This window comes from Rhodnius prolixus, unplaced genomic scaffold (genome assembly GCF_049639745.1).
Source record: "Rhodnius prolixus isolate KJV_2025 unplaced genomic scaffold, Rpr scaffold_7, whole genome shotgun sequence".
Taxonomy (NCBI): Eukaryota; Metazoa; Arthropoda; class Insecta; order Hemiptera; family Reduviidae; genus Rhodnius; species Rhodnius prolixus.
In genome coordinates, this window is record NW_027411582.1 from 8,785,120 (window position 1) to 8,799,110 (window position 13,991).

The window sequence follows — 13,991 nt, forward strand, 5'->3', positions numbered from 1 at the left end:
AGGTCGGCTAGTTTTAGATTTAGAGATTCAAAGAAAAGGGAAAAATGTTAAATCTTCTTTACTTTAACTGGATTTTCCTGGTTTCCAGCTTCTAACATTCTATTTTATTGCCAGGCTTGTTTTGTACACCCCAAATCGGTTAGTTTTAGATTTAGAGATTTAAAGAAAAGGGAAAAATGCTAAATCACCTTTAATTTAACTGGATTTTCCTGGTTTTCTGCTTCTAACATTCTATTTTAATGCCAGGCTTGTTTTGTACACCCCAGGTCGGCTAGTTTTAGATTTGAAGAGTCAAAGAAAAGGGAAAAATGCTAAATCACCTTTAATTTAACTGGATTTTCCTCGTTTTCTGCTTCTAACATTCTATTTTAATGCCAGGTTTGTTTTGTACACCCCAGGTCGGCTAGTTTTCTATTTAGTGATTCAAAGAAAAGGTAAAAATGTTAAATCTCCTTAACTTTAACTGGATTTTCCTGGTTTTCAGCTTCTAACTTTCTATTTTAATGCCAGGCTTGTTTTGTACACCCCAGGTCGGCTAGTTTTAGATTTGAAGAGTCAAAGAAAAGGGAAAAATGCTAAATCTTCTTTAATTTAACTAGATTTTCCTGGTTTTCTGCTTCTAACATTCTATTTTAATGCCAGGCTTCTATTGTACACCTTAGGTCGGCTAGTTTTAGATTTGGAGAGTCAAAGAAAAGGGAAAAATGCTAAATCTCCTTTAATTGAACTGGATTTTCCTGGTTTTCAGCTTGTAACATTCTATATTAATGCCAGGCTTGTTTTGTACACCCCATGTCGGCTAGTTTTCGATTTGGAGAGTCAAAGAAAAGGTAAAAATGTTAAATCTTCTGTACTTTAACTGGATTTTTCATCGTTTTCTACTTCTAACATTCTATTTTAATGCCAGGCTTGTTTTGTACACCTTAGGTCGGCTAGTTTTAGATTTGGAGAGTCAAAGAAAAGGGAAAATGTTAAATCTACTTTACTTTAACTGGATTTTCCTGGTTTCTAGCTTCTAACATTCTATTTTATTGCCAGGCTTGTTTTGTACACCCCAGGTCGGCTAGTTTTAGATTTAGAGATTCAAAGAAAAGGGAAAAATGCTAAATCACCTTTAATTGAACTGGATTTTCCTGGTTTTCTGCTTCTAACATTCTATTTAATGCCAGGCTTGTTTTGTACACCCCAGGTCGGCTAGTTTTCGATTTGGAGAGTCAAAGAAAAGGTAAAAATGCTAAATCTCCTTCAATTTAATTGAATTTTCCTGGTTTTCAGCTTCTAACATTCTATTTTAATGCCAGGCTTGTTTTGTACACTCCAGGTCGGCTAGTTTTCGATTTGGAGAGTCAAAGAAAAGGTAAAAATGTTAAATCTTCTTTACTTTAACTGGATTTTCCTGGTTTTCAGCTTCTAACATTCTATTTTAATGCCTGGCTTGTTTTGTACACCTTAGGTCGGCTAGTTTTAGATTTGGAGAGTCAAAGAAAAGGGAAAAATGCTAAATCTCCTTTAATTTAACTGGATTTTCCTGGTTTTCAGCTTGTAACATTCTATTTTAATGCCAGGTTTGTTTTGTATACCCCAGGTCGCCTAGTTTTCTATTTAGAGAGTCAAAGAAAAGGGAAAAATGCTAAATCTCCTTTAATTGAACTGGATTTTCCTGGTTTTCAGCTTGTAACATTCTATATTAATGCCAGGCTTGTTTTGTACACCCCATGTCGGCTAGTTTTCGATTTGGAGAGTCAAAGAAAAGGTAAAAATGTTAAATCTTCTGTACTTTAACTGGATTTTTCATCGTTTTCTACTTCTAACATTCTATTTTAATGCCAGGCTTGTTTTGTACACCTTAGGTCGGCTAGTTTTAGATTTGGAGAGTCAAAGAAAAGGGAAAATGTTAAATCTACTTTACTTTAACTGGATTTTCCTGGTTTCTAGCTTCTAACATTCTATTTTATTGCCAGGCTTGTTTTGTACACCCCAGGTCGGCTAGTTTTAGATTTAGAGATTCAAAGAAAAGGGAAAAATGCTAAATCACCTTTAATTGAACTGGATTTTCCTGGTTTTCTGCTTCTAACATTCTATTTAATGCCAGGCTTGTTTTGTACACCCCAGGTCGGCTAGTTTTCGATTTGGAGAGTCAAAGAAAAGGTAAAAATGCTAAATCTCCTTCAATTTAATTGAATTTTCCTGGTTTTCAGCTTCTAACATTCTATTTTAATGCCAGGCTTGTTTTGTACACTCCAGGTCGGCTAGTTTTCGATTTGGAGAGTCAAAGAAAAAGTAAAAATGTTAAATCTTCTTTACTTTAACTGGATTTTCCTGGTTTTCAGCTTCTAACATTCTATTTTAATGCCTGGCTTGTTTTGTACACCTTAGGTCGGCTAGTTTTAGATTTGGAGAGTCAAAGAAAAGGGAAAAATGCTAAATCTCCTTTAATTTAACTGGATTTTCCTGGTTTTCAGCTTGTAACATTCTATTTTAATGCCAGGTTTGTTTTGTATACCCCAGGTCGCCTAGTTTTCTATTTAGAGAGTCAATGAAAAGGTAAAAATGTTAAATCTCCTTAACTTTAACTGGATTTTCCTGGTTTTCAGCTTCTAACATTCTATTTTAATGCCAGGCTTGTTTTGTACACCCCAGGTCGGCTAGTTTTCGATTTAGGGTGTCAAAGAAAAGGGAAAAATGTTGAGTTTCCTTTAATTTTACTTCATTTTCTTTGTATTCAGTTTTCTAACATTCCATTCTAATGCCAAATGTGTTTTGTACTCCCCAGGTCGGCTAGTTTTGGGATTACAGTTACAGAAAAAAGAGAAAAATATTAAATCTTCATTAATTCTCTGGAGTTTTCTCTGTTTTATCTTTCTATTTTAATATTTTAAGGCCAAAATTATATTATACATATTAGGTTGGCTACTTTACGATGTAGGAGCTCATAAAAGGGTGAAAAATACTAGGCCTCTCTTAATTTTACTTTATTTTCTTAGTATTTTGTTTCTAACATTTTATTTGAATACCAAGCGTCTTTTGTACACATTAGGTTGGCCACTTTTAGTTCTAGTGATTGAGGAAAAAGGATAAAATACCAAATCTTCATCAATTTAGCTGGTAATTCCTTGATTTTTGTATCTTACATCGTATTTCTATGCTAAACTTGTGTTATATGAACTTTTATTACTTCTATTTTTCCTTTTGCGTTCGCTTCGCTATTTTTACACCCTTCTTCAGTCAATGTGGCCATTCGTTTTTTTTTCTTTATTTAAGCTCAATTTTTAAAGGAACTTTTGGCTATTATGCTCTTAATTTGGGTTTCACATAGAATTTTGCGACAATTGAGTATTTGAAAAACGTCTTTGAGGATTTAGACAGAGCGATAGTAAATTATGCTTTTCGAATCTCTTCTTTCTGGATAAGGAGCTTCCAAAACCTTTGGCCCTTTGTATATTTCCTGTATTTTCCAATAATATATCATGGTTGCAGGGGGAGAAAGGAAAGTAAGGTAATTTTCAAGCTAAATTTTGATAAACAATACTTCTTTATTTTATTAACGTTTACACACTAAAAAAATATTACATTTTCTGCAGTTTTGGCAATTGTTTATTATCTTAGGTATAGCAGTAGGAAATCTATTAAAATTTGTTCTTCAGTTGGCCTTACAATGGTTACATTTTCGCTTTAATGATATAGCATTTAAAAAAACTATTGCGATTACAAATATGATTAATTTTTATTTTGGAGAAGCAATGTGAAACATTACAGTTTATTATATTTATTACAAAATAATCGTTCTTTTATAAAGTTTATTGTTCATAAAATTTTATTAATTACAATTACATTACAAAAATGAGAATTACACCATACAATATATTTAATTCAAAAGAAAAGTTCGTATCCTTATCCTAAACTACCAAATTTAGTTTTTAAGTTTTTCTAGCTGCAAATTTAGTCTAAATTTGATAATTTTTAGTCTTTAACAAACTATACAACAGAAAATTTATAATAATCAGAAAAATTGCCCAAGACACAGATACATTGTCAAGGTAAAAAATACATTTACATAAATACTCGGTTTTGGATAAATTTTGCTCTGGGATGACTGATCTGGAATGACGTACGTAATTTACTAAGAATTACATTTAAAATGTAAAGGTTTAGGTGAACCTTAGTTAATAATTATTAAAGGAAGCTTGGCTTACAGCATATACAGCACTAGTGTATTAATTACTTAATAATTTAACTAAATGTACAATTTATTACTTAGTATTTAATCCTTTTAATTGAAGAAAGTTTTTATGTACTTAATTAATACCTCTGAGCTTTAGGCCGTCCAAAATTCCATCTTGATCTAAACAAAAATAATATATTTATGGTTTGTGAAATCAAAATAGGCAAATAAATGAAAATTTCTTCTGTTTCTTGTATAAAACCATGCTTACAGGGAAGTCTGGAAAATTTTATATCATATAAACTGAAAGGGAATCAACGAGATGGGTTGCTTTACTGGATAATGAGGATATGACTATTCTTAATTACAAAGGAAAAGTGGAAAAGTAGACGTGTTGGAAACCCAACTCAAATCTTCCTTAGATGTTTCTTAGGGTTTACGAGATATGATAGGGCTATTCCGAAAACTTCACTGAATTCCACTAATTCTTAGGGATTCTGTGTTCCTCAAGATTGTAAGCGTAAGAATTATTCTCACTATTGTTTAATAATTTCTATGGAATCCCTAATTCTATGGTTCATGAGACTAAAACTTGGGAAACAGGAGTTGATGTTTTGCTTTCGAACAGTGCACATCTATTGTTTTCGCTGCTGTTTATTTCAATTTTTTGAAGGTTTTAGTGAAGTTTTTTGATATTTTTTTTTATATCGTATATCAGTTTTTATCATACTTTTTGATTTTAATAGTTTCCACGTGATTCAATGTGTTTTTTAGCAGAAAAAAGTGTTTATTTAATCATTCTAGTTTATTAAATAAAAGGTACATTTGGTGTGAATCAGAATTTGGACCCTAATAGTGGGGACTGGCTAGTGGCGAACAGTCTGTAAGTAAATAAGTGCAGTTTAAAATCTTTGAGTGGGAGAACAGTTTCTATCTCACTCACTCTTCTGCTTCTATCTCTATTCACGGGCTTTCTTATTAACTACCTTCTGCTGGCAGCTCTGTATGCAAGTATTCAAATTTAACTTCTAACTGCATCAGAATTAATAATTTTTTGTTTAGTAATTTATTTCTAAAGTTTTATACTATTTCCAGTAGAATTTATTTTTAATAATTTTTCCTTTTTTCTTCCTTCTACGTTATTCACCTTTTTATGTCGCAAGAGGATTTTACTTCTCTACCTCGTTTTAATAACTCTAGAATTAAACGTGCTAGAAGCTCGCCTGAACTAGAAGTGAAAGTTGCTAAGAAAGAAGCAGTATTCTCCACAATGTCTGATGACTCCCCTCTCCTTTTATCTGGTGTGTCTATGTCACAACTCATGGATTCTATGGCAAAACTTATGAATAGTTTGTTGGATGACAAACTGGCAGCTCTAGCTTCCAAAGAAGAAGTCAATGCCTTACATACTGAGATTGTGTCTCTTAAAGAAGAAAACCAGAAGCTGAGGTGCGAGATGGAGGTTCTAAAAACCTCAAGTAGAAGGAATGTCGATCTCTTGGATAACTTAGACAATCGCTGCCGCAGAAATAACTTGATATTTAGGGGTTTGAAGTACAATCCCGAAGATAATTTAAACAATTTAGTTTCCGAATTCTGTCACCAAGTTTTGCAGGTGGAGATCATCGTGGAGAATATTCAAGTTTTTTCACTTGGTCCAAGAGGGACCCAAAACAAGCCTCTTTTGGTTACATTTTCACGTTATAGTGATAAACTGGCAGTTTTGAGATCTACTAAAAGACTGAAAAATTCTGGTTTTATATTACACCAGGACTATTCAGAGAATGTTCGCAGAAAACGATCCAAACTTCTGTTAATTCGCAGAGAACTATTACGTTTGAAAAGTTCATTAAAAGTGACAGTGGTTAATGATCGTCTCTACATCGATTCTCACCGTTTTGATTTTTGTCAGGTGTATGGTTTGAAATTTGGCTCTGAAAATGGTGCGGATAAGCTCAAGGATATTGTGGGCTTTGACATTTCCTCTTTCTTGTCTGCAGTTTCTTCGAATACTCTGCCACGTGATTACTTCTCCCGTACTTCTGCTTTGGTGAAGGGAGTTGTTCAACCTAAGGTCACCCCCAGCACTTCTGGAAAAATTGATGGATGAGATTTAACCGTCTGTCGGCAAGTCCTGGACTGTATTGTTGAGCATATTCATTCCTTGTCTATTATTTCATACAACATCTGTGGTTTAAAAAGCAAAATTGAAAATGTTGATTTTTTGAATTCATTAAGAACATACGATATTTTTATTCTGCTAGAAACTTTTGTAGAAGAAAAAAAATTTGATTTTTATGAGAAGTTCTTTTCTAATTATAATTTACTTTGGGTTTCTGCTACTAGATCTTCTAAATTCGGAAGACCTATGGGTGGAAGGGTATATGGTATTAAAAATAGCTCTTTTCCTAATACTCTTATTAATTATTGTAAACTAGATGGTGTTGACTTAATACGAATTAAAAACACAAATTTTGAAATATTTTTGTTGCCTGTATATTTGAACGCTTGGGAAGAAGATTTTTCTTACTTGTCTAATTTCCTAGAATTGAATTGTAATCTTAAATTTATCTTAATGGGAGATTTCAATGTGAGAGTGGGTTCCTCACAGGAATTGCCAGGTGATTTGTTGATTAATGGTCCCAATTGTCGCCATATGAGAAATTCAAAGGATAAAGTTCTTAATGGAAAAGGTTCCAAATTTATAGATCTGTGCAATAGCCTAGATTTAATAATTTTAAATGGGCGATTTCAGGGTGATCTTCAAGGAGATTATACCTTTATTGGAAGTATGGGTTGCTCAGTCAACGATCTATGTTGTGTCCCCCTGGATTTTATCTCCAATATATTTAATTTCGAAGTATTATCTCTTAATTTCTCAGACCACCTCCCAATAGTTTTATCTCTAACTTTGTCTATCACTGCTAATCATGACACCTTACCTTTACTACCTCAGTTGATCTGGCGCGAGAGAGATGCGGAAATTTTCAAAAAAACGTTGGAAACTAATGTAAATAGTATTTCTTCTTTTCCTAGTTGTAATAATGAATTTTTAACTGTTCTAGTGGATCTAATTAAATGTTCTTATCCTCATATCCCAGGTTGCTCTGATTTCATTAGATCAGTTCGTAAGATGAGTTGGTTTGATGGTAATTGTTTTCGAGCCAGAAAAAAATCCTTTGCTCTTTTAAATTTATTTCGTAATTCTAATTCTGATTTAGTTAGAAAAGCGTATCTGGCTGCTAATTATTCATATAAATTATTCTGTTTAGAAAAGAAAAAAGAATTTTTTAAGTCGCTTACTGAACAGTTTAAATCAGCTAAATGCTCAACAGATTTTTGGAATCTTGTCTCTCACTTTAAACGGAAATCGTTTATTTGTAGTTCTAAAATTTCTGTCACTGAATTAGTTACCCATTTCAAAAGTTTACTTAATCCACCGCCTCCCTCCTCTACTGTATTATATGCCCAACCCTTGATTCATTCTTATGCTCTTGATTCCCCTTTCTCTCTTCAGGAATTAAATGCTGTTATTCAGAACTTAAAAAATAACAAGGCACCCGGTTTCGATCGTGTTACCTATGAGTTTTTCAAAAATTCCCCGGAGGTTTTTCACTCCCAAATGTTATCACTCTTCAATAGAATTTATGATTTTGAAGCTACCCCACCTTCTTTTGGTAGATCGATTATTTTCCCACTCTTCAAGCAGGGTAATGTGAATGAAATAAGTAACTATAGAGGAATCTCTTGCTTAGATGCAGTTGCTAAAATATTCACTGGACTTTTGCTTCGTCGTCTGGAATCGTTTGTTACAGACAACTCCCTTTTAAGTGAATTCCAGTCTGGTTTCAGACGTGGTTACTCCGCGATTGACAACTTGTTTGTTATAACCAATATAATTAAGCTTAAATTTATGCGACCAGGGAATAAGTTGTATTGCTTTTTTGTAGACCTAAAAGCAGCCTTCGATTCTGTAGATCACAATTCACTATTTTTGAAGCTCTTTAATCTTGGGGTTTCGTCCAAATTTATTAATACTTTGAAAAGTTTATATGTCCAGGCGTCTTCTGCTGTTAGGTGCAAGGATGGCATTTCTGACCTTTTCAGAGTCACTAGTGGGGTTCGTCAGGGCTGCCTGCTCAGTCCGTTATTATTCTCGCTTTTCCTGGACGATTTACCTCTGGCCCTTGAAGGTGGTGTTCGTATAGGTGGAGTTGTATTCAAGATATTAATGTATGCCGACGATGTGGTGCTTTTAGCGGATAACCCTACTACTCTCAAAAGAAATATTAAAATTTTAGAATCTTATTGTGATCTCTGGAATTTATCCTTGAATTTAACAAAATCTAAAATTATGGTATTTCGGAAGGGAGGTAGACTTGCTTCTTCTGAACGTTGGCTCTACAAGGGTTCACCCGTGGAAGTTGTTAACCAGTATAAATACCTGGGTGTTTTGCTGTCTACCCGATTGTCTATGACTTCACACTTGAAAGATAGAATCTCTTCGGCCAAATTCGGGCTCAACAGGTTTTGGTCCGATTTCATTGCAAATAATTCAGTCCCGCCTTCGGCTAAATATACTTTTTTTAATGCTGTTTCTCGTACCGTGGTTTGTTATGCATGTCAGGTTTGGGGCTTTCAAAGATATGAAGAATTAGAAAAGTTTCAAAGATTTTTTATTAAAAAAGTTTTCAGATTGCCTTCAGTGACCCCTAATTATATGCTTCCTATTGAAACGTCCACAACTCTTATTAAGGTTTTTACTTTTTCTTTACATTTTAGCTACTGTCTAAGAGTTCTTAACTTGCCCGATTATCGCCTTCCCAAAATATTGGCTTTGGAGATTATTAAAAATAAAATTTCTTGGTTTAAGCACTGGTCTTCTTTAGCTCAGCGCTACTCTTGTGCATTTGATTCATCCATTGCAAATATGTCTAATTGGCGGACGCAATTAACGGCCATCGTACAAAGAATAGGGGTTCACCATCTTGAGGAGTGTGTGGGGTTGGCTCGTTGCTCTACGAGGTTTTTATTGTATAAAGAGTTGGATTATTCTGTCAAGCCTTGTAGCTTGGTGTCCAACTCAATGAAACTAACGCTTAGTCAACTTGGTTGGCTATTCAGACTTCGTGGTGAGCTACTCTATTTAAATTATACCCCTTGGGTTGAGAGAAGTAACTCCTTGTGCTCTCTGTGTAACTCTCGAGCGAGGGAGGATGTCTGTCATTTTTTGGCAGACTGCTCCATTCTCTCGGAGATACGTAGGCTTTATGTTGGTTGTGGCAAATTATCTAGATCGGATTTAATATTGATGCTCAATGGCGAAAACTGCATTGGGATTATTAATTTTGCGAGACACGCCTGGCAATATAGATACAATTTAATCATGGAATTTAATTTTGATTAAGCTTTCTTTGTTTTACACTATACAGGTTCTTTTTGCTTTAACTAAGTGTACTTAGTTTAGTAGTTCATATATTTAGTATATTATTGTTATTATTATTATTATTTTTTTTTATTATTATTATATTTAGTTTATTTTTTTATTATTATTATTATTTTTTTTCTTTTTTATTATTTATTTTATTTTTTTTATATTTAGTTTATTTCATGTATTTTTACTTAAAAAGAAAAAGAAGAGGAAAAAAATAGAAAATAATAATTTATTTTAAGAGAATAACTTTCTTTTCTTTTTTCTGCTTATTATTACTATTTTATTTGTATTATTATTATTTTTTTTTTTCTCATCTTTTGTATTCTCTTTTAGCAGTTTTTGTTTTTAATTACTTAGTCAATTTATAAAGCAATTTGTAATTGTTATTTTATATATGTATATCAACCTCTGGCAGACGGTTTTCCATTGCCGTAGAATACTTTTCTTTTCATTTTTTATGTTTGTATTAGAATTTCTTTTCAAATAAAGTATTATTATTATTATTATTATTATTATAACTTGGGAAACAGTTTTTTTTTTTGACAGTCTACGAACTAAACTGATGACGAGTTATATTTCTTTATCCAAATCCGGATGAGCTCCTTTTAAATTGTTGTCTATTTTGGGGGAAATAAGGCTCAAAGAAAGCAATAAACCTAATTACCCAGTTGGAGGCCTAAAAAAGGTGCAGCCGAAACATGAATTAAAAGATAATTTTAAATAAAATAGAAGTGACTTCTCAAAAGATGTACTTTAACACTAGCTAAAGTAGTTTTATTAGGTTTACTGGGCAACAAGTCATAAAACTAAAATGCCTCAATCTGTGTGCACTTGAATGTAAATTAAAAGAGAAATAGCACTGATTTTCATCAACAATAAAAAGTTTCCACAATGCTACAGCCGTTTTTCAAGAGGACGGTATGGAAATTCATGCTTATTAAAAAAAATAAATACAAATCTGTACATACTTCATTTATATACCTGGTTCAGCAGTAAAATCCAAAAGAATTTTTATTTCTTGGCAGAAAATAAATTTATTTCAATTATATAATATTATCTGAAATTTTTTTCAGTCAATTTTCAAATTTGATCCATTTTCAGGTGAAAATCAGTAAGCTTACTGCCTGGCGGTCGTTTATCAATTACGAATGATTAGATGTGTAAAAATTGTAGCATTATTAAGTCCTTTTTATTGCTGTGAGTGCCTGGAACAAAGAAAATAATATTAAGAACAATATATGGATAAAAGAAATCCAAATAATTTAAAATATATCCAAAACAAGATATTGAAATATCCTAAACCATAATTATCAAAGTATCTTCAATTTCATTCCTGATTTTTTTTATATATTATATATATATATACACTACTGTAATTACTGCCGTATATATATATATAAGTATATCAATCTTATTAAAGTTTTGGAAACTAATTTAGTTTAGTAAATTAAAAAATACCATTTTATTAATATTTTACTCTTTTTTTGTAATAAAAAGAATAATATTTTAAATTATTAATAAAAAAAATCTTACTCCCTTGACCATTCCACTGCCAACCAGTACTCGTGATGGCACTCTGTACAAAACTTCTTCCAAAGATGTAAGTAGATTTACCAAAAATTATAGCTTACAGAAATTTCATTGTTTTACAGTAATTTATGTTACAATATGTTTATTTAATTCATGAACTTTTGAGATTGTGAAAAAATTTGTTAGCTTTTAAGTTTTATGGAGTTTTTAAAGATATCAAATTTTTCTCTATACTCAGGGGTTCCAAAATGAAATATGGCGTTAGTTCAATTAGTTATAATTTAATTTAAAGACTTATTAATAACAAATTATCATTTAATCTAAATGTTTAGGTAAGATTCCTTTATTATTATTATTTTTTTTAAATGAAGTCGTATCTTTTTTTAATATTACAAGATTTTCAGTAGTTTATAGGTATGAAATAAGTTTGCCAAAACTTACCGGTATATCCCAAAAATTCCAGAATTCTCTTTTTATAAGTATTAAGAATACATTTTCTTCTGAAGTTATTATAGACAAAGATTATGATCCAGCTATTTTTGGAAACTTTAATATTTTACAGTAATATTAAATTCTTGCTTTAAAAATCTAATTAAACTAGAAAATAAGAAATTATAGTAAATTAATTGAAATTCACAAAGAAACAGAATTTAAAATGTTTCTTAGCATTAAATATTTTCCCTTTAAATTACTCTAGATAGTTCCCATGAGTTACAACAGTATTTCTACAATGTAACTTTTATAAACAAAATTGTTATATTGAAATATTATTTCTATATTTTACAGATGCTTTAATTAGGAGTGATTACTTCGTAGCAGAAATTTTTGACTTAAGATGATTTCCAATGTTACTGGGAGCTTTCAGCTTATCCTTACACGTTTATAAGGTAGGAAAATTTGTTTTAAGTTTAACTTTAAAATAATATTTGCAGAATTTTTTTTACAGCTAAGTCCAAATTTAATAAAAAATTTAATATTCTGCTTGTAAAGCATGGGCAACAAGTCATAAAATTAAAATACCTTAATCTGTGTGCACTAGAATGTAAATTAAAAGAGAAATAGCACTGATTTTCATCAACAATGAAAAGTTTCCACAATGCTACAGCCGTTTTTCAAGAGAGCGGTATGGAAATTCATGCTTATTAAAAAAATGAGGTATATACGTACCTTATTGCTTTGTTCGTGCATATATCTTAATTGAACATTTCTTCTGCCATCTTCTCAGCATTGATTATTTTAGTAATCAAATCTATTTAGAGAATACCATTAATTTAAATTCTAATAACTAGCTAGATATTAAAAACCCTCACAGCTATTTATCTCTAAATCTAAACACATTACCAAGTAGGTCTTTATTTGGTTATAATAATTAATGTGGGAAATCCATCTTTGTTGACGTTGATGACGGTTGTTGGTGATGATGATGAAGTGAGCCCTCTAGTTACTGTAACTGAAAGCTCTTTCTTGTTTAACTTTAATTTAAATAGTTAACATTAACTTTCTTTCCACACGGTATTGCACTTAGAAGACTGATTACAGGAATTATCACTTATAATACATTAAAGCAGCTATATGTTCTTTATAATATATAAACAAATTACCAACTAATGTTTATCATCAGAAACATAACAGCTACTAGGTTCAATGGTTACAAATATATTTGTTCTATGGAAAATCTAAAATCTTAAAAGCTATAGTAAGAGCTAGGTAGTAACTTATATTTTAACATTTTTCTGGTGGTTTTTGATTTTTGGAACATTTTAGATGAGTTGTGAAGTTCGGCTTAAGATATTATATTTCACTTTGTCTCTTTCTGTGTCCTTCGTAACTTTACGAAATTAAAATGTACAGATTTAGTCATTGTTTTCCTCAGATTTCTTTTGTTTGAATGGTCGAAAAATCATTAGCTTATACCGAATAGATTTAGTCGCTTAAAGGAAGCGATTATAAAAAGTCCAGGCATTGTGCTCTTAGACCAATTATGGCTTCCTTTGAATCTCATAAATAATGATTCCGTTCAATGATTGTAATCCTTAGAGCAAAGAGTATTCTGGATGTAAGTGAGGATCTACCTTAATGAACTAAATTTTGTCTGTCAAACTAAACGTTATTAACACGGTGAACTAAATATTAAACCACTACAGTTGCACTTACCAACTACTTATCAAAGAGCAGGTTTAGCGAATTTCGATTTGCGAACTTGGGACAGGATATGTAATGTCAAGATTTAGAAGTTGTTGCGCCAGTCTACTTTTGCCTGCAGCGTCTATTTTCTTCACCCACTTTTGGCTATAACGAAGTAACCAATTCCTAGCATGTTCATCTCTTATAAATGAATTCTTTCACTATTTCTGTTGCATTCTCAATACTTTAACATTCGCTTTTCAAAAATGTTTTAATGAATACTTATTCAATATTCAGTTGTTTTGTTTTAATGAAGTGTGTTATTACTTTGAGGACCGTTTTGTAGAATCGCTTCTGAAGCACTTCTAAAGGGTGCTTGTTCGAAAGGGTTGGTTAGTCTGTTGTTGAGTAGAAGTTTCTTTAAGTTTTATTTTCAGTTTTTAGTTGAACTGATTAACCAGGCTAATTTAGAGACTTCCACCGTTTTCTTTGTTATTCTGTCGTTCTCAATATTTTTAACCTTTTTCAATTCATTGATTGAGATTTTAATTTCTAACGAGAAGATATTCAGTATGAAGGGAGCCTGCTTTATTTATATGTACGTTAAAAGATAGCCAGTTAGAACCGTCGGAATGTCGTGAAGTTTTATAATATTTGGTGGCGACTTTCATGACTCTTCTTATGCTTCTTTTTTCGATTCCTTTACTCTTTAGCAAACCTCTCTTCTATTATCTCTGAAAA

The 13,991-nt window shown here is 31.6% G+C and overlaps 1 protein-coding gene and 1 long non-coding RNA gene across 2 annotated transcripts in view; one reads left to right on the forward strand and one right to left on the reverse strand.

The window, feature by feature from the left end:
- Positions 1-3,533: 3,533 nt before the first annotated feature.
- LOC141446889 (uncharacterized) lies at positions 3,534-12,659 on the reverse strand. Its single transcript, XR_012453982.1, has 4 exons — positions 12,294-12,659; positions 11,568-11,723; positions 10,565-10,801; positions 3,534-4,342 (listed from the first exon to the last, which is right to left on the reverse strand). It is a non-coding gene; the product is annotated as an uncharacterized lncRNA (long non-coding RNA).
- Ptr (patched domain-containing protein) overlaps positions 11,881-13,991 on the forward strand; it is a 113,691-nt gene continuing 111,580 nt past the window's right edge. Inside the window, exon 1 of the mRNA XM_074113823.1 lies at positions 11,881-12,013. The gene's annotated coding sequence lies outside the window, so the exon portion shown is untranslated. The remainder of the gene's footprint in view (positions 12,014-13,991) is intronic.